Source organism: Periplaneta americana, chromosome 14 (genome assembly GCF_040183065.1).
Source record: "Periplaneta americana isolate PAMFEO1 chromosome 14, P.americana_PAMFEO1_priV1, whole genome shotgun sequence".
NCBI lineage: Eukaryota > Metazoa > Arthropoda > Insecta > Blattodea > Blattidae > Periplaneta > Periplaneta americana.
The window spans coordinates 146059640-146085647 of NC_091130.1; the positions used below are offsets into that span (position 1 = coordinate 146059640).

Genomic DNA, 26008 nt, shown 5'->3' on the forward strand with positions numbered 1-26008 from the left:
AATAAATAAAAGTAAATAACTAAGTAAGTAAGTAAATAAATAAATACATAAAAAAATAAACAGACAAACAAATAAACAAATAAATAAATAAAAGTAAGTAAATAAATAAATGTAAGTAAGCAAGCAAGTAAGTAAATAAATAAAAGTAAATAACTATGTGAGTAAGTAAGTAAATAAATAAATACATAAAAAAATAAACAGAGAAACAAATAAACAAATAAATAAACAAATAAATAAACAAATAAATAAATAAAAGTAAGTAAATAAATAAATGTAAGTAAGTAAGCAAGTAAATAAGTAAGTAAATAAATAAATAAATAAATAAAAGTAAATAACTAAGTGAGTAAGTAAGTAACTAAATAAATAAATAAATAAACAGACAAACAAATAAACAAAAAATAAACAAATAAATAAATAAAAGTAAGTAAATAAATAAATAAAAGTAAGTAAATAAATAAATGTAAGTAAGCAAGTAAGTAAGTAAGTAAATAAATAAATAAATAAATAAAAGTAAATAACTAAGTGAGTAAGTAAGTAACTAAATAAATAAATGTAAGTAAGTAAATAAATAAATAAATAAATAAATAAATAAATAAATAAAAGTAAATAACTAAGTGAGTAAGTAAGTAACTAAATAAATAAATAAACAGACAAACAAATAAATAAATAAAAGTAAGTAAATAAATAAATGTAAGTAGGTAAATAAATAAATAAATAAAAGTAAATAACTAAGTAAGTAAGCAAGTAAGTAAATAAATAAATAAATAGACAAACAAATAAATAAACAAATAAATAAACAAATAAATAAATAAATAAATAAATAAATAAATAAAAGTAAGTAAATAAGTAAATGTAAGTAAATAAGCAAGCAAGTAAGTAAGTAAATAAATAAATAAACAGACAAACAAATAAATAAACAAATAAGCAAACAAACAAATAAACAGATAAATAAATATTATTAGTAAATCATAGACTAATCATTTCATGTTGAAAGTCTGTTACGGATGTTCACGTCGTTTTATAAATCAAAATGGACGTGAACCTCAAACAAGGAGAAACATCCGGTTCAGGGGCAACAAACTAAGGACTACAGGAAGTCTGATTTTTTTTGGACACTTTTCATCCTGACACCCCCCATTTTATGTTAATAGCCGCTCTAATTATGATTACAGCTGTTCGTTTTTCGTTCCGCAAATCTAACTACATTTCTGGAGTCTATTTTTAAATGATAAGCTACACATCTCTGAGTTTATTTGTTATAGATTGTGTGAAGGAAATGTATTTTGAATCGTAATTCAGTTCCTGTTCACGGCATTTGATTCAAGCGTGAAGAGCAGTTTTTCTCACCTGCTGGTATCAATAATGAGATGACGTGACGTGAGTCATGAACAGCCCGCCCGTGCTTATGAAAACGCCATATTTACATCCGCTACAATTTCCACAACAGTAATTTACAGTTTTTCTCTTCCTTCTTTCTACTTCCAAACTTCAAGCTTGTTGCGTCCTTTCACAGTGTATAGATAGACGTAGTCATGCAGGAAGACATCGGGCCGCGCATGCGTATTTTCATCCTGCTCTCACTCTTGTCGCTACCCTACCCCAGGCAAAATGTTATCAGTTTCTATCTCTGGTACACTACTTCTCCGATATAGTAGAAAGCCAATATATACCTACTTAGATATAACACGCGGAGCAAGTCCCCTGCAATCGACAAGCATCATGTTTAGGTAGAGCATGAAAGTCAAGGAATATTATGGACAGTAAAAAATCGATCATACGGGAATGGATATTTAAGAGTTGTTAATTCATTATAAAAATGAATCTCGTACAACATTAATACAAATTAATTTTATTTCCTAGAATATAGCTATCTATAAAATACAGTAATAAACATATAGATAAATAAAATAAATAAATAAGTAAATAAAGAAATACATAAGTAACTGAGTGCGTGAATAAATAGATAAATACATAAATAAGTAAATAAATACATAAATATATTAATATGTATGTAAATAAATAAATAAAGAAACAAATCCATAAGTACATAAGTAAATAAGTGAATAAACAAGTGAGTGACTGAATGGATAAATAAATAAACAAATCCATAAATACATAAGTAAATAAGTGAATAAACGAGTGAGTGACTGAATGGATAAATAAATAAACAAATCCATAAATACATATGTAAATAAGTGAATAAACGAGTGAGTGACTGAATGGATAAATAAATAAACAAATAAATAAATAAACAAATCCATAAATACATAAGTAAATAAGTGAATAAACGAGTGAGTGACTGAATGGATAAATAAATAAACAAATCCATAAATACATAAGTAAATAAGTGAATAAACGAGTGAGTGACTGAATGGATAAATAAATAAACAAATCCATAAATACATAAGTAAATAAGTGAATAAACGAGTGAGTGACTGAATGGATAAATAAATAAACAAATAAATAAACAAATCCATAAATACATAAGTAAATAAGTGAATAAACGAGTGAGTGACTGAATGGATAAATAAATAAACAAATAAATAAATAAACAAATCCATAAATACATAAGTAAATAAGTGAATAAACGAGTGAGTGACTGAATGGATAAATAAATAAACAAATCCATAAATACATAAGTAAATAAGTGAATAAACGAGTGAGTGACTGAATGGATAAATAAATAAACAAATCCATAAATACATAAGTAAATAAGTGAATAAACGAGTGAGTGACTGAATGGATAAATAAATAAACAAATCCATAAATACATAAGTAAATAAGTGAATAAACGAGTGAGTGACTGAATGGATAAATAAATAAACAAATCCATAAATACATAAGTAAATAAGTGAATAAACGAGTGAGTGACTGAATGGATAAATAAATAAACAAATCCATAAATACATAAGTAAATAAGTGAATAAACGAGTGAGTGATTGAATGGATAAATAAATAAACAAATAAATAAATAAACAAATCCATAAATACATAAGTAAATAAGTGAATAAACGAGTGAGTGACTGAATGGATAAATAAATAAACAAATCCATAAATACATAAGTAAATAAGTGAATAAACGAGTGAGTGACTGAATGGATAAATAAATAAACAAATCCATAAATACATAAGTAAATAAGTGAATAAACGAGTGAGTGACTGAATGGATAAATAAATAAACAAATCCATAAATACATAAGTAAATAAGTGAATAAACGAGTGAGTGACTGAATGGATAAATAAATAAACAAATCCATAAATACATAAGTAAATAAGTGAATAAACGAGTGAGTGACTGAATGGATAAATAAATAAACAAATCCATAAATACATAAGTAAATAAGTGAATTAACGAGTGACTGAATGGATAAATAAATAAACAAATCCATAAATACATAAGTAAATAAGTGAATAAACGAGTGAGTGACTGAATGGATAAATAAATAAACAAATCCATAAATACATAAGTAAATAAGTGAATAAACGAGTGAGTGACTGAATGGATAAATAAATAAACAAATATTATTTTAAACTCTCCAGCAATGTCCTAAATTTTTGCGCCGTTTTGAAGGTGTTGAATAACATTTACGTTGGCCATTCTGGTTGGATGATCGTCTACCTCTGCTTCGGCATGTGGGTGTGAGACTAGCAGCCGGCTGGTCGGTCTGGGCCCTTCAAGGGCTGTAGCGCACGGATTACTATTATTATTATTATTATTATTATTATTATTATTATTATTTTTTTTTTTTTTTAATATTGATCATGGCTTTTTGCAGCACAATATTTCTAATATTTCTAAGTATCTACAATTGCAGGCATTGCTCATTACAGAGGTTACTGCCTTATACGTGATCTATGTTCATTGTGATACGTTCTATAATGACGGTTTATTTTCCTAAGATGAACTCCAATTACAACCTTTTAACAGAGAAGACATTTCACATTTCCTTGTTCTGTGTTAATAAACTATTGTTTTTCCTAATTCTCACTAAAATAACGTTAGCATTCAATTTTAATACTATGTATCAGTGACATGTTCCTGAGCAATAGTCTATGCCAGCGTTTCTCAAACTATGGTCCGCGGACCACCTGTGGTCCTCGAAGTCTACCCTTGTGGTCCTTCAAAAAATAGAGAAGAAAAAATAAAATTCAAACGAATTGCGTATTACATTACAGCTGAAAATCTCAGAGATTGGAAATTACACATGGCAATCGCTTTCACTTTTTCTCCCGGTACTGACATTTTATGAAATGTATTACCCTACCCGTCTACCGACTTCCCACTCTACTCTCAGTAACAAAAGAGGGATTTAAAGTACTATGAACGTGGTGTTTCTCGCCATCTTTTCCCTGCACTTCTGGTGCTGCACCTGTAACCTAGCCAGGGACCACTCGAATTCATTACAGAGGACCAAAGTACTGAACCTTTTCATGTATTTATGACTTTAAATCTTTCTTACGTGGTACACGCTAGTAGTTTTCTATGTCCCTGTTAAATAGTGCCCATTATAAATAATGAAAAACTGACTTCGATCCGGATCTTTGAAAAGAAAGGAACGTGATGATACGCTTTATTTTGGCACTGCTCATAGCTCAGAAGCTGTGTGTGAAGATATTAATATCAGTGATTCTAGTGTCATTAAAGAAATATCTAGTCATTCAAATATAGGTGTAGAACAACTGTGTAAGAATCGACAGGCTCATCCATCTCATTAATGTGAGTACCAACATTTATTTTTTTTAGTTAACAAGTTAAAGATTAATAACCTTGAATTATTAAAAAAACGAAAATTAATTTTCTTCTATTAACATTAACTTAATTAGCTAATACTAATCTAAAATTAATTGAATTAAATTAATTTTAATTAATTAATTCTAATTTAAAATATGAGTATTAAAATATGCTTCAAATATAATAAGTTTACTTTCGAAGGGAACAAGAGTAAGGTGGTCCGCGGAACTGTTCTGACTTAAAAAAGTGGTCCCCACTTCAAAAAAGTTTGAGAAACGCTGATCTATGCTTACTGGTGAAGTAATGTGAACTAAACGCTATGAGAAAGGAGTCAGAGAATGAGGAATGAACCTGGACCCGAATGCTGTGCTTAGTTCTTATTCCGGGGCTGTGTTATAACCAGACATCGGATTCTAGGGCAAATGCCTATTTTGTTTCTTTAGGAGAAAAGTAAAAATAATTATTAATATTTGTGTTTCATGGAAACTGAAAGGTATTCAAAGAGTTTTATAGTGCCCTAAAATGCCCTAAAACGGTTATTAGAGCCTAATTTGTTAATATTCGCCTAAAAATGCCTAACTCACTGTAAAGTTTCGCATTTTACTCTTACTTTTTATAATTTATACATGCATTCACTGCGAAATTTAAGGCATTTAAAAAGTGGAAAGTTTGCTTCACACCGGCCATGAAACCACTGATAAAGGAAACAAAATGTTTTGAATCTCACGACACTCGCAATAGATTTCACCGAATTTAACATGTTTGGAGGCATAAATGCCGACAAAGAACCAACCTTACTTTTGAAGCAGGCAACAATCACAACATGTGCTGCTACCGATTCAGAGATATACTATACTATAAAAATGACTGTTTTCGGGACAACGTATTAAATAAGAATGTAGGATTTTCATTGTTGGAAAAAGTATCAAGAGTGATATCGGGGGAAAGTGTAAATGTTCCAGTAAGTATTGATGTTTCTATTGTACCTAATTTAAAATTTGCGCCTCTCACATCAGATTCGGTTGAAAGAAGTTTTTCTGCTTTCAAAATGATTCTCAGTGACAAAAGGCAAAGGTTAACTGTGGAGAATTTAGAAAAAATTCTGGTGGTGTACTGTGCAGATAATTATAATAAAGTCTGAGCATGGAACTGAATTTCAATAACTTAAAATGAGTAATCTTGATATCAATAATCATTATTTCATTAGTTTCAATATATTAAATTTGTGCAGCTCTGTTTATAAATATAATATAGTATTCTTTTTTAATGTTTAAACATACTTTTTTGTGCGTATTTTAGTGTATAACTAAAAATTTCAGTGATGTGCCTAAAATGCCTATTTTCATTAAAATAGAGCCTAATTTTACAAATTTTGAGCTTATTTTAGGCGCCTAAAACTGCAATTTTTAGTGCCTAAAAATCCGATGTCTAGTTATAACACGCAAAATGTTGACTTCTGATCTAAAGTGAAAAACTCTCAATATTTATAATTAACATAGCCTTTGCAGTACTTTAGTTAGTTTTACATGACAGAGGGACAATTGTGGCATGTTATTTGTCTGTGCTTTTGACGGACTGTTCGTTATTCGCTTGGGGTTGTAGTGGGGTGACGTACACATTACCGAGTCTGGCATTCTGTCGTCTCGCTACGTGGTGAATGCGTACTTCAAATTCCGGCTGTGTGGTGTGCCGGTTGAAATGGGAAGAAAGAAGACGAATCCCGCATGCCGATATTTTGATTACCAGGTAATATTCGATATATCCATGTAGACAATTAACAACTGTATACATTCGGCTCATTGCAGCAAGTTATGCAAGATGATAGCCTATATGAGGAGCCTAGTGTCAAAGACGGACAAGAGCCATTTTTATTATTTGAGCCGTTCAGAGCAGAAGTGGTGTAAGTCAAAAATGAGTAATGAGGTTTAAAGTAAACATTCTGTAAAATACAGCGCAAAGCAGCAATTAATATTCAGTTTAGTTAAACTATTAATAGTCAGTGGATAGCAAGAAGGCCATATTAATTGCTGCTTTGCGCTTTATTTTACAGAATTTTTACTTTAAACCTCATTACCCAATTTTGACTTACACTACTTTTGCTCTGGACGGCACATTTGTCAGTAGAGTCATATTTTTGTTTCATTATGTTAACTTCTAGTATGAGCAGGGCCGGGTATTTATGGAGAACGCGTAAATCACGACATAATAGATATACAATAGATTTTTACTAATCTTTACGAATTAATAATAATAATAATAATAATAATAATAATAATAATAATAATGATTTATCTAACCTGGCAGAGTTAAGGCCGTACGGCCTTCTCTAACACTCAACCAGGAGTAAAACTGCGTTACAAAAAACACTACAAATTTACAAAGTACACTACAATTTTACATACAAAACTGAATAAGATAATAATAATAAAATGTAAACAACAAGTAAGTAGAAATCAGACATAATATATAACTTACAGAAAGAAAGGAAAAAGCATAATAAAATGTGAACAGCAGGTCAAAATAAATGAGACATACAAAGTGTAAAAAATAAGACAATTATTGATAATAATAATAATAATAATAATAATAATAATAATAATAATAATAATAAAATAAGAATAGTAGTAGTAGTAATAATAATAATAATAATAATAATAATAATAATAATAATAATAATAATAATTAAAATAGTGCAGTACAAAGCATACAATGAATACAATATTTTTAAGTACACACAGTAAGGAAAATTATGATTATATATAGCTCAACTTATCACATTATAGATATGCCATTATCGGAAAATATGAAAACAAAAATATAAAATAAGTTAAATATCACTAGAACATAAAAAATGTGAATACGTGGAAACATGCAATACAACACTTGTCATAATAGTAAGTTAGTTTGGCAACTCGTCATAAGATAATTTTCTAACTTGGATTTGAAAGATTTCAATTAAGTGATTCTGATTAATAATATGCGGGCAAAACAATTGCGACAAATTGCGAAATAGAGTTCTAATAGCGAAATTGAACACATCCAATTTTTAACAAATTTTAACTTCTGTTTAATTTTGTATAATAAATAATGTGTCTGTCATTATTATGCTTACACAATAATCATATATAATATAATTATATTATGGATATATTTATTTAGTCAACAGTTATTAAGTAACTGATACTTTTGTATAATATGATAGGTAAGATACTTTACGTAACAGGAAAATCCATGGAAATAATCAAATATATTGAAATAAATATAATTATTAAACACAATAATGGAACACGGAACTCATCAAGGATGAAGAATGAAACTGGCATGATGAATGTATTGAAGGAGGTCTGTGCCTTATGTCGATGTAGATTTTGTTACTCTGACAATGAAAAATTAGAGAAGAGGATAAAATATACTCAAATCTAAATTTATGTCATTTTTTTAGTTCAAGAACGGGGTTTAAACCCGGTTACCCTCCCTTGCTTACGCCCCTGAGTCCCATAGTCCTCATCTACCCAGTTTTCTTTCCTTTCGGAGGGAGACAGAATGTTAATGATTTTTATCTCCTTCAAAAATCCATCACCCACGACCGGGTTTGAAGCTGCGAATCTCAGAATTAATGACTAGTGTACGGCTAAGCCGAATATTAGTTCCATTAGTTACAAGTCGGACAGTTCTTCAAACAACGCAGCTTCGTAACGCGAGCTGTTTGACGAGCCAGTAACGGATCAGCTCCACGCCTTTAATTAAACTCCCCAATCCTCCTTTAATGATTCTAGCGCTGTCGGAGCGAAAAGCACAGCCTCGCATTTCTCCACACACGGTTACTTTAGGGTTGCTGTAGCCGAGACATACAAATTCAAAGAACGACGGAAACAAACACTGGATATAGACAAGTGTATAAAAAGCTTCAAAATGTAAAAATATGCTCAATATTACTTATAAATAAATAAATAAGTAAATAAATAAATAAATAAGTAAGTAAGTAAATAAGTAAATAAGTAAATAAGTAAATAAATACGTAGACAAATAAACAGATAAATAAATAAATAAATAAATAAATAAATAAATAAATAAATAAATGAGTACATAAGTAGATAAATAAATGAATGAATAAATAATTAAAGGAAATAATTAGTACACAAGTAGATAAATAAATAAGTGAATAAATAAATAAATAAAAAATAAATAAATAAGTAAAGTAAGTAAATAAGTGAATGAATAAATAAATAAAGTGAATAAATAAATAATTAGATAAATAAATAAATAGACAAGTAGATAAACAAATAAATAGGTAAATGGATAAGTAGATAAATAAATAATCAAATAAGTTAAATAGATGAGTGAATGAATAAATAAATAAATAAAGTAAATAAATAAATAAGTAGATAAATAAATAAAATAAATAAATAGATAAATAAATAAATAAAGTGAATAAATAATTAGATAAATAAATAATTAAACAAATAAATAAATAGACAAGTAGACAAGTACACAAACGGATACATAGCTAAATAGATAAGTAGATAAGTAAATAAATAAATAAGTAAATAAATAAGTAAATAAATAAGTAAATGAATGAACAAATGAACGAACGAACGAACAGCCCACACCTGTGGAGTAACGGTTAGAGCGTCTGGCCGCAAAACCAGGTGGCCCGGGTTCGATTCCCGTCGGGGCAAGTTACCTGATTGAGGTTTTTTCCGGGTTTTCCCTCAACCCAATATGAGAAAATGCTGGGTAACTTTCGGTGCTGGACCCCGGACTCATTTCACCGGCAGTATCACCTTCATCTCATTCAGACGCTAAATAACCTAAGATGTTGATAAAGCGTAATAAAATAACCTACTAGGAACGAACGAACAAATAAATAAATAAATTAAACCACTCTGTACAAGATGAATGTCTAAAGAAAAGTGCGATTGATTTTTGAAGTGCATTATTTTTTCTCCATTTCTTAAGTACTTTTTTTTATAATTCTAAGTCACAATTAGAGCTGATATCATGATTGACTAAGAAAGAGACTAGTGAAGTGCTTTGTATGGAGTGTAATATTATATGGGGCAGAAACATGGACATCACGACGAAGTGAAGAGAAGCGAATTAAAGCATTTGAAATGTGGATATGAAGGATGGAGCATGTGTAATGGAAAGAGTAAGAAACGAAGCTGTGTTGGAAAGAGTGGATGAAGAATGGAGCTGAAACTGATTAGAAAGAGAAAAAGGAATTGGCTGGGTCACTGGTTGAGAAGAAACTGCCTGCTGAAGGATATACTGGAAGGAATGGTGAACGGGAGTGAGTTCGTGGTAGAAGTAGATATCAGATGATAGACGATATTAAGATATATGGATCATATGAGGAGACAAAGAGGAAGGCAGAAAATAGGAAAGACTGGAGAATACTGGGTTTGCAGTGAAAGACCTGCCCTGGGCAGAATACTAAATGAAATTGATAATAATAATAATAATAATAATAACAACAACAATAATAATAATAATAATAATAATAATAATAACTAAAATTGTTAAAAATATCTTTGTAAATAGTAGGCCTATTGCTCTATAGAGCTGTTTATAAGCTTAAGAAAATATTACGTTCGTACACCCTAAAGACGATAATACAATGTATTCTGACCATTAAAATATTTACGTTTGTTCCTCAGACGAACATTTTATTTTTTCCTTGCTTGGCCTATATTGCTCCATCCAACTGACAGGATGTGCGTATGAGGGGAGAAGACTATCTTGCCAGCTGCTTTGTAAACCTATATTATTCTGTGTGTACTGTACTTAACTTCAGAGAAAATGGGCCTTATCTTCGAAGTCTAGTTATTAACCCTTAAGTTGGCAAAACTTCATTTCTCACACTAGTTTAATAAAATAATAATAATAATAATAATAATAATAATAATAATAAAATAAAGTTTCCTTATGAAAAGGTTGCCAGATTTGACAAAGCGTATTACATATAATTTGGAAACACACCTAAGAAGTAAAATGATAAACATTTGAAACGGTTAGGGAATCGAATATACAAAACGTCAGAAAAATTTACATCTAAGTAGCGTTTGTGCTCATTTACAGTTAAGAAAGGGATAGTAGTATCATTAGATATGTTAGAATTATTTGAAAAAATAATAGTACGGATTTATTGACATTGATATCTAAACCAATCAACAGCCATCGGTTAAGATAACTTGAAATTTCCATTATCACTTCCATACAAATGATTTCTCAATATCTGAACCGATCCTTTGAGGGAACTAATGGCTATTTCCTTCACAATGCTGTGTGTTAGCCCTAGGTTTTTACATTTGTTGGCAAAGAAGGAGGGTATGGTACCTCGTGCTCCCACCATCAGACCTATTACATCAATGTGGGACAGGCTATATTTATCTTTATAGAACGGGATTGTTGGTTCATAGATCCGTTTCTTTTCACTGTCCACCTCATGCGGTTGATCTGCATGTGTCTCAAAACTGATGGTGGGATCGAGAATGTATGGCGAGTTGTTCTTAATGGCAATGATATCAATTCGCCGAACACTTCCTTGTGTGGCTAGTCCCTGCACCTCTTGATGGACTGTAAACCCTACTTCCTTCAGCGTGTCGGCCAGCATAGAACGGACAGCATGGTGACGGATGTTGCGAAGGACCTCACTATAGGGGCAGAAGCCAAGGATATGGGGAAGAGTTTCAATCTAGCTGAGACAGCGCCTACAGCGGGTACCATCCCGACTTCTACCCGGTACAGCTCGGACCGGAGCGACATAGCCTACCATTTTAAGGGCGTCTAGCCATTCCGAGAGGGTTAGACCTTTGTGATTTCTTATCCAGCTGTTTGCTGGGGGGAACTCTTTGTTAAGAATCACTCATTTACCCTTTTATTGCAATGTACACTAGTTTTCAATTTTTTTTCTCTTAAAGCGTCTCTAACTTTTCGAGAGTCCACAAAATTTTCACAATTAATTATTTAAAAAAGATTTAGCAGGAGTAAAGAAAACAACTATCGCAATGTACAGCTGTCAAAAGAAAAAGTGGCCGCTCTCCTGGAACAAAGTTCCCTTCGGGTATCTTCGCTGTAATTCGGAGACAGGCGATGTTACATGTTGTTGGACCACGTTGCCTGATATCTACAGTTATAATTGAAGTATTCTCTCTGTGATTCGATAGCGTAATGGTAGCGTTCAGGTCTCTTACTCATGAGGTCCTGCGTTCGACTACAACCTCGTGCTTTTTATGTTCTTTTTTGTTCTGTTTTTGAGAGAGACAAACTATACATAATGGCTCCTTTCTCTTTTACGATTATTTTAGTAATTAACATCAGGTTCATTAATATATCATGCCATGACTTTATCATTATGATATTGTGGCTGCAAATGGAAAGAAAAAAGATTTTATTCTCAATAAAAATATCTTTCGTGGCATAAACAAAACAAATTTACTGGCGTCGGCCTTAAAACATTCAAACAATTAAGCGTTCAAAAAACAAAACAAAAAGCCACAATTCAATATTTAGTCTATCTTCCTCTTATCTCGATCATCTTGCAGTCGAGTGGGCATGGAATCGACTAGTCTTTGCAAATAGCGACTGTTCTTAGACACGATATTCCAGGCATTCTGAACATACCCACATACATAAGTGTTCTGTCCATGGGCAGGTCTTTCATTGCAAACCCAGCAATCTCCAATCTTTCCTATTTTCTGCCTTCCTCTTAGTCTCCGCATATGATCCACATATCCTAATGTCTTCTATTATTCTTTTCAACCAGAGACCCAACCAATTCCTTTTTCTCTTTCTAATCAGTTTCAGCATCATTCTTTCTTCACTCACTTTTTCAAACACAATTTTATTTCTTATTCTGTCTGTCCACTTCACACGCACCGTTCTTCACCACATCCACATTTCAAATGCTTCAATTCGTTTCTCTTCATTTCGTCGTAATGTCCATGTTCCTTCCCCCATACAATGCCACACTCCACACAAAGCACTTCACTAGTCTCTTCCTTAGTTCTTTTTCCAGAGGTCCGCAGAATATCCTTCTTCTTCTATTAAAAGCTTCCTTTGTTCATGTTTGCAGTTTTTCTTGGGAAGGATAGGCCTAAATGCGGTAACATCCCGTTGCTTTCCGCACACCACTATCTCTTTCGCATCTTATTAAATTACAGGGGACCCAAGCATGGAGATGAGGAGAGTGGATTTGACTAATTGGGCCCTCCGGACTTCACCGAAAGTCACGGCAAGGGTTAAATATTAATTCTATCAGGATGTTTGACCCGATCAGAGACCGGGAAATCTCAATTAGCCTTTGCCCCCCGCATCCTGGACTAGCTTCTACGAATCATCAGAAAATCTTAGAGTGTGATTGGGCCAATTTTTCCGAAAATGTTTCCACACTTTTGCCCTCGTAGCTCAGCGGACGAACGTCGAAATTTAGATGTCAACGTCTCAGGTTCAATTCCTCGTTACTCCTTTTCATTTTATTGTGGTTCAAGATAGTATAATGTAATAATACAAAAAGAAAAACTAATACCAGTATTATGCAACTGGATTTTCCAAACGTAATATTAAATTTATGTTATTTATATCGCTAAAGAACGATTACAATATAAATAACTAGAATATTATTTATACAGTATTACTAAAGAACGATAACAGAATATAAATGATAAATATCGGTTTGTTTAATTAATATAAGATATTATATAATACTTATTTAATTATCTAAATAAGATAACCTATTTTACAAAGAAGGATGGTTATTTGTGTTATAATAATTACTTACATAAAATACAGATTATTTATATTGCGAAAGAACAATAACAATATAAATAACTTGAATATTATTTTATAATGCTAATGAAGGAAAACAGAATATAAATGATAACTTGAATATTATCTATATCGCTAAAGAACGATAACAATATAAAAAACGTGAATATTATTCATATCGGAATTTCACAGATATATTACAGATATATTTAAGAAATTGTAGAAGAATAGTAATTAGTAACAGTGTCCTATTTATTCTTCTTGGAGCCAAATTTGTAACTTTTAAAAGTGTGGTTACTATGTTGAAGTGTATGTGTTGTAACGGATGCTTGATTTGTTATGTATGTGAGTCAGTCATGTGATGCTTGATGTCGTCGCAATGTAATTATAGTTTGATTGTGTTTGTATGACTATTGTGTATTAATTTATGATGTATGGTACGGAAGGCTGCGTATTTGTGTTATAGAAGTGTTACGTATGTGTGTTGTTAATGTTTTTGTATGTTTCAAATTGATACCTGATATTTATTTTGCAATCGCAATGCCTAATTTACGGTTTGTTTATGTTTTGTTTACATCGCGTAAGCTAATTTAATTTTCTTTTCTATTTCTCTTTATGCTTATCTTTTTTGTGTATGAAACTATAGCCCTAACATACATATGTAAAATAGGGCTAACCACCATTGGAGATACAATAATAAAAATTGTTATTCATATCGTTATAAAACGATAACAGAATACAAATGACGACTTGAATTTTATTCATATCTCTAAAGAACGATAACAAAATATAAATAACGTGATATCCATAAAGAACGATAACTGAATATAAATGATAATTTGAATAGCATTTACATCGCTAAAGAACGATTAAAAAATAAAATGAAAACTTGAAGAAGGCCCGAACCCACAACCTTTGAATCACTAAACAAGCACCGCTGGCCTACGAGGCGCAGACATGGAACACTTTCATAGTTCGGGAACTGCTTGTACAAGCACATGCATCGTGTAACATCGCCGCGACCCGAAGTGGACTTTGAAAATATTCGCTGTTCACGAGTGCGGCCACTTTTTTTTTGACAGCTGTACATATTTTATAGTCTATATTGTACAGGGACATCATTTTATTTTTACTAACATTTTTAGTATTAATCTGGTTATATCTTTGGATTAACGGTTGAAAACCGGAAACACCGTTTGCCTACCCCCTTCCAAGACTGGAGTTCGATGATACTGGCGTAAAATACAAACATATCACTTTACTAGGTATAGGAAGGAAGAAAAGTAGTTCATCCATTTACGTAAACTAGGAAATATCACGCTTTTGAGTTTGATAATTTCCATTAGGTTTTTGTTTAATCAAAATAGAGTACTGTATTAACACTTAGTGATTTTACTCACGAACTGATCTATCCATTCGGATGTATTCATTATGCAGTGTATATTATACTGTCTACAGCACATTAGCGTACAATATAGAGAATGAAGTTAAATTGAAAAATAATCATAATTACCAGTTTCGTACTTCGTATCAGTAACTCATGTTGAAATAATTCTGTACCTACTCTATAAAAGAGTACGTTACGTACTGTGAATTCAATCTTCACTTCTGCCCGATCCGAAAAGATAAAATTACTTAGACATGCTATCTCCTGTCCAAGTGGTTATGTCGTAGGATCGTAGAGAGGGGGGAAATCACGTGACAGTTAATTACTTAACGAGACCCTTTTATTTAAGTTAGGCCTATTTTAAATAGTTGTATAATATCACGTAGACGTCCAATCCTTAACAGAAATTAATGTTTTCAGAAAAGAGCTAAGACAGCCCAGTCACTAGCCTTTACAGAGGGGCAAGCAGAAGCAGGTGGGGGAAATTGAGATGCGGCGTAGGCAAACGGACGACAGTACTTGTGCGAAAATATGATTCAATATTGAAAGCTCTTTCGTCACTGGAAAACGCGAACATATTTTTGGATCGTACTGTTTACTATGACCGTAAGGCTACTAAGACTGTATATGCGGTCTTGGATCTGTGTGGAGGACGGTTGAACTTCATTAGTAGAAGGGGTGGGAGTGAAGTATATTCAAAAACTCAGATAGAATAAAAATTGAAGTAAAAATAAAATGATGTCCCTGTATTTGGTTCAAATTTCTTTCTGTCTACATCATCCAGTGTTACTAAGCCGAAATTTGTCGGGATTTTTGCCGTCCCGCTGAAGCAAAACATTCCTTCGGAACACAGCATTCGATTCCTGGCCAATCCTGGACGGTGGGGGAACTGTAGTCACATACAAGATATTAAATTTACATAAGCTTCGTTGATAATATGAAGAGTAGTGCTGGATGGTGGCTTTTCATTGCCGGAGCGGGAGAGACTTGTTGATTGCGAGCAGCGCTCTCTGACGCCACATTAAATTTTATGTGTAGGGGCTGAGATATTGATCCTCCGGTCTTACAGCGAGCGTCCCACGTACGTTCCGGCAACTAATATTTGTGGGCCGTTCCTTTCCTTCTGCCCCTTGTGCCGTCCACGGTTTATATCTCGTCCCAGGCAAGTCCATGACCCCAACGCGCCCAATCAAGCTGGAGGGGTAGCGTAGGATACCCCCATTCATCGCCAGTCCGTCCGTGTACGTCGTCTGGCTTTGCGGGGTTGCGTCATCAGGGGCGCATTGGAAATCAATAGAATAACCCCAGTTTATCTTCGGCACAAGTGTCGTGGCAGCCAGCGTGTAATCCCATGTGTACTGTCGTGGTAACGCGGACATTCTAATCTCTGTTTTATGTGTGATATGAGCGTTTTAGTAAAATATTAGATAATAAATGTTTTAATCGGCTGGTTCACTCGATTGCCAGAAGGCGGCAGCACTTACTAGCGAGGGTGTTCTGGCCTGCGTCGGACCTGATGTTGCAGATAAACGGACTAGTTTCACGAATTGTGAGTAAGAATGGGGCAATCTTCCATACGTTACAACAGTAATTAGTCATGGAATTGTTATCTGATAACACTGTGAGTAGACATTGCTTGCTTTTCCTTGTAACTGCTCGATATTTAGTGATTCTAGTGCTTGTGACATCACAATAGTAATAATGGTTCCTGTTTTCGTAGTGACATTTTTTTTCAACTTGCTAGTGTCTCATATGTTTGGTTTGTGATTATAACACATTTATTGTTGTGGTTTAGGATAAGTTACCTTCCTCTTTCTCAAAGCGCTGGCTGTCTTAGTTGATTAGAAAATCGCATTGCTGTCAGTGTAGTGCAGTATGTTACCTACAGCAACCCTGATGTTCGTAACTGGGTCAGTAGTTTCCTAATTGACCTTCCGGCGTTTCGAATTCAATTGACAGTTATTTTCAATTGTTTACGACAGTTTGTAACTACACAGAGAGATGCATTATGAGACATTTTTCACACACAAATTTATTCACAATTTAACATTTGAAATTATACATATGAATAGATACCCGAAATGAGCATATGTTCGTGCTCGGGTACAGTCCAGTAGTCTACATAAATTTTACAGAGATCAATGATAATGTTGATGATAGAAATAATAATAATAATAATAATAATAATAATAATAATAATAATAATAATAATAATCTATACTAATAATAAATCTGTAGCCGAAATTTTTCTGGTAATTTTCGATTTTCCAAAAATAATTGGTCTTAACATATATAATTACACCCTGAAACCGAAAATCGCTTTTTTGAAATTTTTGTTTGTATGTCTGTCTGTCTGTCTATATGTTTGTTACCTTTTCACGCGATAACGGCTGAACGGATTTCGATGAAAATTGGAATATAAATTAAGTTCGCTGTAACTTAGATTTTAGGCTATATGGCATTCAAAATACATTATTTAAAAGGGGGGTTATAAGGGGGCCTGAATTAAATAAATCGAAATATCTCACTTATTATTGATTTTTGTGAAAAATGTTACATAACAAAAGTTTCTTTAAAAATAATTTTCGATAAGTTTTATTCATTAAAAAATTTTGACAGGACTGATATTTAATGAGATAAATGAGTTTTAAAATTAAAATAACTGCCATCTAAGGCCGTGTAATGAATTAAAAAACAAATGACTTCGACTATAAGGGCCTTGGACACCAACAATCGAAAGCTATGAAAGATAGCCTACAGAGAATGTTTCTGTGTTTGTATGAAGTAATATCGGAAGCTAAATTAACCGATTTGTATAATTAATTATTATTTCACCATTGGAAAGTGTAGTTTCTCTAGATGGACATAATGCTATAATGTTATTACAGTAACTTCTAATATAATATAATATATAATATAATATAATATAATATAATATAATATAATATAATATAATATAATATAATATAATATAATATAATATAATATGTAATATTATATAATATAATTTAAGTTATTTGAAGGGTTCACAACCATAGTGGGCCAAGCGCCATTTACTGAATACGTAGAAGCCAAGGATTAAAATTAAGTTATTACCATAAGTCAATGGAAACCTATAACAAGTAAAATAAAATATACACATTAAATCTAAATGATGTCAATCTTCATTAAACTATGGTTGCATGTAATAAAAATTAAGAAACAGGTTAAAGGAATTGTCATTGCACCAAATGAGTGTCTCTGGACCAAAATGATCGCATGTTAATTATTTGGATGCAATTTAAATTAAGTAACATATTAAACGATTTATCCTTCTATCAAACACGAATGTTCCCTGGATCAAACGTCCTATTTTAATTATGTAATTACCTTATATTTATTTCTAACGGGTGCAGCGGAGCGCACGGGTACGGTTAGTAGTAATAATAATAATAATAATAATAATAATAATAATAATAATAATAATAGAATAACCGTGACGGAGATGATACAAAGATAGTAATACAAATTAATTCAATAATAATAATAATAATAATAATAATAATAGAATAACCGTGACGGAGATGATACAAAGATAGTAATTTTTACTCTCAGATCATCAATGTTGCTGGGTTTCTGTGAATAGACAATGTCTTTAACAAAACCCACACGAAGTCAGGAGGGGTTAGATCTGGGGAGTTTGGGGACCAAGCCAAGAGATAGCTGCTTCTCGTACTGGGTTTCGCCTGCGACCTCCTGCATGTTTTTTTAACACAGAACATGTTTCTGCAAATGTTCGATACCACAACATTATGGAATCGTATTTAGGTACATTACGACTCACGTCGAAATTCCCTTTGAACTCTTTTAACACTCTCAAATTTAGCATACCAAAGAACACATTGTGCCCGCTGTTGATTTGTAGTAGCCAATTTAATCATCTACAATTTTCATTTGTCCTTTCAGATTATGCATTGTTGATTGTCATAGCTATATGGAAACTCCCATCTTAATTTGAGCTGGTAATGGAAATAACGGGAAAACGGCTGAACGAATTTTAATGAATGACCCGTCATTTTGAAGCTTGGCATCCAGGATTTTCAGAAAAATAGCAACTTTCTGTGAAGCGTTAGTTTTCCTACATAAGTTTCCTATTTTCCAAAATCCATCTTTCGTCAATTTTGAGAACTAATTATTGCATTTCAGAATAAAACAAAACACACACTACAATAAACAATAGGCTATTACACGAAGGCCATGACCTGCAGGATTGCTGACGTATTTAGAGTTCAAATTCAATTTGTTATTAAAAACTTCAAGACTTACTAAAATTAATTTACAGGTCCGATTTTGCGGTGTGTAATTTTCTGAGTAAAGCTGTATATTGGATATTAAAATCTACAAAACTTGAGATGGTTTGATGACATTATTGCCATTAGAAATAAAATATTATTATAGTTAATGCACGATGTGGCAATTTTTCATTAATTATACATATTAATCCTATATTAATGATATGAAAGTGAAACGTTTTGGGGTTATATAAGTAGATGTAGAGAATATCTTAAATTAGATCTTGATATTTTCTATAATTTACTGAGTGGCGGCTACAAAACTTACGTAAGATAATATTGCTAATAAAAATAAAATATTCTTATAGTTATTAATCAAGTGGGGTTGGGTCTTTTTCATATACTTAATGGCGGTGTGGTGTAGATATTTATATGCATCATTCTCTTCAGTATTGGCTCGAGAGAACGCAAAAATTACAGTTCCTAAGGAAAGACGAAAAGATATTACTTACTGATGAAATAAGAGGCCTACAAATCTACAATCCACAATAACCTGAAATAGCTATTGCTTTACTCCTACATGAAAAACTCACTGATCGTCCTGATATTGTTACTTGCGTTTTCGCGTTGAAACTCAAAAACCAAGGTGGATATGTTCAAGAAAAAGTATTTTGCATAAAAAACTATTCAGAAGGAAGTATATTGCATTATTATGGAAGTAAATAACTTTCAAAATGTCTGGTATTCTTCATTGAAAATAAATCTGAAAAATTTTTATTTGAACGTCTAATGAACTTAGTTTGCAGCATTTGTTGCACAAGTCACTAGTATTAATATAACCAGCAAGAAATTTTTCCTATTACTGTATGGTTATAGCTTTATAATAATAAATTAATATTATCCATACCCAAACGGAACAGACTGTATATTATCAAAGCTTAATTTTTAAAATCGGTGCTGAGTGTCCCCGTAGTTTTTGTGACATTTCTGGGATGTTTGTATGTTGATGCCTAACGTGAAGAAACGGGAGAATCCCGAGAAAATCCCAACTACGACCTTGTCCGTCACAAGTGTCACTATAATTTTTTAAATAAAAAATTCCAAACTTGACCGGGAGTCGAGCCTGAACCGCCTGACAGGCTGACGATCTGTAGACTGTCTAGACTCTAGAGCAGTCATGTCAATTGATGCCCACAGGAGCAAGCGTGCGCTTTAGAGCTCAGGAGAGCCTGAGCGCTTTACAGCGGAAAGGAAGGACACAGACGAAAGAGGTGGTATATGCCGCTTGGTCGAGCTATATTCAGGGATGGCCAGCACTGATTCAATAGATAAAGGGAAGAGAACTTATTAAAACTGTATCCATGTTCATTTTTATATGTGTCTGAGAAGTATAAGTGCATTATAAGAATGTAAGTTTTAATTTTAATGTTAATTTTTTACAAGTTTGATTGTTTTGTTCAAAAGAAATATTTTCTCAACTTTTCGTATAGAAAAGTGAAAGTTTCAGATATAGGTCTATTTATTTAGTAGCCTTACAGAATGTTTTCTTAAATCTAATATACCGTATATACGTATTACTGAAGATAGTGTATTGAAAATTTTGAAAATATTCGCATGGAAATTGTTTGTAAGGAAATTAATTAACAAAGCAACTACTGTTACATCATAAGCAAAAGATACGTGCCCATGTGTTGTAAAAATGTCAGCTCTATAGCTTCAGCACATTTCGAGAAAATAATTTATTATTCTGATGTTAGGAAGTTGCTTACCAATATCACCTTAAAAGCATAATGCGATAAGAATTTTGTTATGGAATATTAGTTACACTTAAAACATATACAGCACCTAGATAACTTTCCTTTGTACTGTAATATTGTTTTGATTAGTTTATTGATTAATTTATAAGGCTAAAGATACCATCAATATCAATTCCAACTTATGATGTTATACGCAATCTCTTTTTTTGGGATATCACTTTCTTTATGAATGATGTGTTTCATCCACTTAATACAGTATAATATTGTACTACTATGGAATTTAAGTGAATATTCCTTCTAAACTCTCTATTATGTTATTAAGATTTAAAACACAATATTAAGAAATCAGTGTTAGTACTTTTGTTTTACTGACAATATAGATAATATTAAACAGAAAGAAGCCATATAAAAATAACGACATAAAATTTCACGTTCCGTTTGAAGTTTGTGCACCACTGTTTTCTTAATCCAACAGGTTGCTTATTCATATACACAACCCTTCCTCTTTCCATACTTAGCGCTTGCTGCCCACGCACGACGTCAAGGTCAGAAAAATGCGCTTGCTTTGACATCACTGTCCTAGACTATTGTGCTACTGTGTGTATGTGGGAGCTATTTTTAAAAATGTGTTACTCCGTTCCCTATTTCTAGTATAGCTCGTTGTACTGTATCTGTTTGAGTCACGATAAAAGCAACCTGTTTCTGTTGCCTCGAGCTTGGAGCTGTTGCATGTGTCGTGTATGTTTAAAGTGGCAGTATTTATACACTGTAACAAATTGATAACGCCTGATAAGCTGACATTTGTGTGTGTTACTGTGCCATCAAATGCATCATGGACAGTGCTTGTATGCATTATAAGTCTGTACAGCAATTTGGAACAGAATAAAACGATAGAAAAAGACTTGTTAGCATGCATTTACAGTATAGCCTAACTTGAGACCTGCACAATACGAAGAAAGTTTGGGAAATATGAAATTCATTACGGCAAATAAGAAAATATGGAATAATTATTTCAGTGCTCAAATATCTTCGTTTTTTAGACCATTTGCAACAGGTTCACATCATTATTTACAAAATAAGCCTTTAGATATTAATAGTTTTATCTATACAGAGTGTTAAGGATTAATTCATTCATATTGTTCTGCCCAAGGACAGGTCTTTCACTGCAAATCCAGCATTCTCCAGTCTTTCCTATTTTCTGCCTTCCTCTTTGTCTCCTCATATGATCCATATGTACAGTGAAACCTCTCCTTACGGACACCCTCAAGATACGGACACTCCTCATAAACGGACAGATTTTTATGTCCCAGCTGAAATAATATAGAAATAATGATAATATTTTTAACTCTCGTTTACGGACACTCTCAGACACGGACATGGACAGCTGTTTCACAGTCATAAAGCTTGCTTTACCTCCGGATTGCGGACAGAACTTGGATTTCAAGACCTAATGTGTTACAAAAATGGAAAATTTAGTACAGAAATTCCATAAAATGAAAGAAGACAATAAGGGTCTCGTAGGCTACCACTAGCCCAGCCGGCTACCCCTTGTTAGCTGGAAGCGGGTGGATAAACAAAGTCATGAAATTTAACCTGTCTGATGGGTCCAAGGTTTTCGCGATCGTGAAATTGTATTCGACACATGATAGGGTTAGTAGGATTATTCCCTTCACTTCAATCTATTGTTCTGTTTCGAGAGACGTGGCACCTGAACGTAAAGGGTAAGTTACAAAGATTTACAAAAGATTACAAAGATTTTTATTGCAAGAAAAAATTACATACAATAACAACGATTTTAAAATACTATTGTAATACTCGTATATGAATATTCTTCAAAATTCGAAAACTATAAATTGAAGTACTGCATAACTGTAGACCTAGAATAAAACTGCATGGTACAGTACTGTATTTTCCTTTTTCGATCTTGTCTACTGTAGTTCAAAGTTACAAAGGATTTACTGTAGTACAGTTTACTGTATTTAGAATTAAACTACAGTAATATATTTCATTTAAAGCGTGAAGGGATACATAATGCAGATTATAAATTTATTGTTAGATTGGGGAGCCTCCCTCTCAATAAAGGACACCTCCCAGATACGGACAGATTATTACGTTCCTTCGATGTCCGTAAATGAGAGGTTTCACTGTATCGTAATGTCGTCTATCATCTGATTTCTTCTTCTGCTCCGAATTTTTCTCCCGTTCACCATTCCTTCCAGTGCATCCCTCAGAAAGCAGTGTCTTCTCAACCAGTGACCCAGCCAATTCCTCTTCCTCTTCCTCATCAGTTTCAGCATCATTCTTTCATCACCCACTCTTTCCAACACAGCTTTATTTCTTATTCTGTCTGTCCACTTCACATGCTCCATCCTTCTCCATATCCACATTTCAAATGCTTCTAGTCGCTTCTCTTCACTTTGTAGCAATGTCCATTCTTTGCTCCATTTTCTATCAAAACCTTCCTTTGTCATTGCTCTCCTCCTTTTGACTTCCTGGCAGCAGCTCATATTACTGCTTATAGTACACCCCAAGTATTTGAAGCTGTCCACTTGCTCTACCTGCCTAATTTAGAATTCGTAAGTTTACCTTCTTTACTTCCTATGATCATGGTCTTCGTCTTGTTGGCATTTATCTTCATTCCATACTGCTCACAGCTGTCATTTAGCTCCAATAGCATATCCCTTAGTATCATCTCCTCTTCTGCTAACAATGCCATATCATCAGCAAATCTTATGCACTTTATTCTTCTTCCTCCTACTGTCACTCCTCCCATGTTATGAAAATAGTTCTTCACTAAATCCTCCAAGTAGATATACGTGCAAATACTTTGATATTTGTTTAGAAAAAATGCATGTAAAACAACGTCCTAATTACTTTCTCTTTTACTATAATAGTTTTTCATAAACATGTCACGTATTTTATGGTCTGATATTTTATTAATGATCGTACCACAGTCTAGTATATACAGTCGCGAAGCTCAATACGTAGTAAATATGCAAACATTAGATAGTTGCTCACCACTAGGATCGCTAATATCGCCTCATTACAGGCAATACAAAATAGAACCGTCACAGTCTATTGTTTCTAGCACCCTCAAAACTCAAACTTCGTGACTGTGATCGTACTATGAAACGCCTGTCAGTTTAGACTATACGCATGTCTTTCGGTCATATGTGGAGGTTGCTAACAAAACCGGTCATTTCCACCGAAAACAAAACATAAGTTTTTTTTTATGGTTTCGGTATGTTTAATTTATTTAGTTTAATTTATTTAACTAGTTAGCTTGCTAGCTAGTGGGTATAAATTAAATTATAAAATAAAAATGTTTCTAGCTTCTACCGTAAAAGCCAGGCTCGTGTACGGTGTGATCTTAGCCAATAAATAGGCCTAACATAAAATTTATAAGAACAGTTTACTAAATACTGTAAGTAACTTAATTCAAAGCAATAAATAACACACAAGAGCAAAAAAAAAAAAAAAAGAGAAAAGAAAATACATCTAATATAAATTGACAATCAGACAGAACCCAGTTTTCAATAAAAACATGAATATAGTCGACAGAAATAAAAGGTAAAAAAATATACACATTTGTTAATATTATATATCGCGAATAATTTTATAAATTTCTTTTTAAAAGGCTTCAATTTTTAAATATTTCAAATTTAGAAAATGGTTTGTAAATTTATTATAAAGTCTTGGGCCGAAACTAGCACCATGTTTAAGAGCTGCACTTGTATGACATTTAGGCTCAATTAATGGGAAAGTAGACTTTTTCAAAATGCAAATTCTTTACGGTAATATAAAACATGCTTTGCGATCGTCATTTGTTTACCGCATAGATAGTCAACTGAAAATGACGGCTCCGTCCAAACGTTTCTGTGAAGCAAACATTAGTTAAATAAGACTTTTAGTAAGTAAATTAATACTTATTTTATTATATTAGAGTATTTTATTGCTTCTAATCTTTATATACTTTCTTCTGTTTTTATCACCTCCCTACCATTTGTTTCTTTGTTTGCCAACATTTCAAACTGCAAATTCTTTACGTTACTATAAAACATGCTTTGCGATTGTCATTTGTTTACCGCATAAATAGTCAACTTAAAATGGCGGCTCCGTTCAAACGTTTTGGTGAAGCTAACATTAGTGAAATAGAATTTCAGTAAGTCAATTAATATTTTATTGAATTGAAAGGATCACATCAGCTTCTTGTCTATGCGGATGACGTGAATATGTTAGGAGAAAATCCACAAACGATTAGAGAAAACACGGGAATTTTACTTGAAGCAAGTAAAGAGATAGGTTTGGAAGTAAATCCCGAAAAGACAAAGTATATGATTCTGTCTCGTGACGAGAATATTGTACGAAATGGAAATATAAAAGTTGGAAATTTATCCTTCGAAGAGGTGGAAAAATTTAAATATTTTGTAGCGACAGAAACAAATATAAATGACACTCGGGAGAAAATTAAGCGCAGAATAAATATAGGAAATGCCTGTTGTTTTTCGGTTAAGAAGCTTTTTTCATCCAATATGCTCTCAAAAAAGCTGAACGTAACCATTTATATAACAGTTATATTACCGATTGTTCTGTATGGTTGTGAAACTTGGACTCTCACTTTGAGAGAGGAACATAGGTTAAGGGTGTTTGAGAATAAAGTGCTTAGGAAAATATTTGGGGGCTAAAGGGGATGAAGTTACAGGAGAATGGAGAAAGTTACACAACACAGAACTGCACGCATTGTATTCTTCACCTGACATAATTAGGAACATTAAATCCAGACGTTTGAGATGAGCAGGGCATGTAGCACGTATGGGCGAATCCAGAAATGCATATAAAGTGTTAGTTGGGAGGCCGGAGGGAAAAAGACCTTTAGGGAGGCAGAGACGTAGATGGGAAGATAATATTAAAATGAGTTTGAGGGTGGTGGGATATGATGATAGAGACTGGATTAATCTTGCTCAGGATAGGGACCTATGGCGGGCTTATGTGAGGGCGACAATGAACCTCCGGGTTCAAAATAAAGTACAGTATTAACAATGAGTGTTTTTACTCACGAACTGAGCTTTCCATGCGGACGTATTCATTATGC

At 32.6% G+C, this 26008-nt stretch overlaps 1 protein-coding gene across 1 annotated transcript in view; it reads left to right on the forward strand.

Moving 5' to 3' along the window:
• The first annotated feature begins 16016 nt into the window (after window positions 1–16016).
• LOC138713806 (intermembrane lipid transfer protein VPS13A-like) overlaps window positions 16017–26008 on the forward strand; it is a 239265-nt gene continuing 229273 nt past the window's right edge. Inside the window, exon 1 of the mRNA XM_069846241.1 lies at window positions 16017–16509. The gene's annotated coding sequence lies outside the window, so the exon portion shown is untranslated. The remainder of the gene's footprint in view (window positions 16510–26008) is intronic.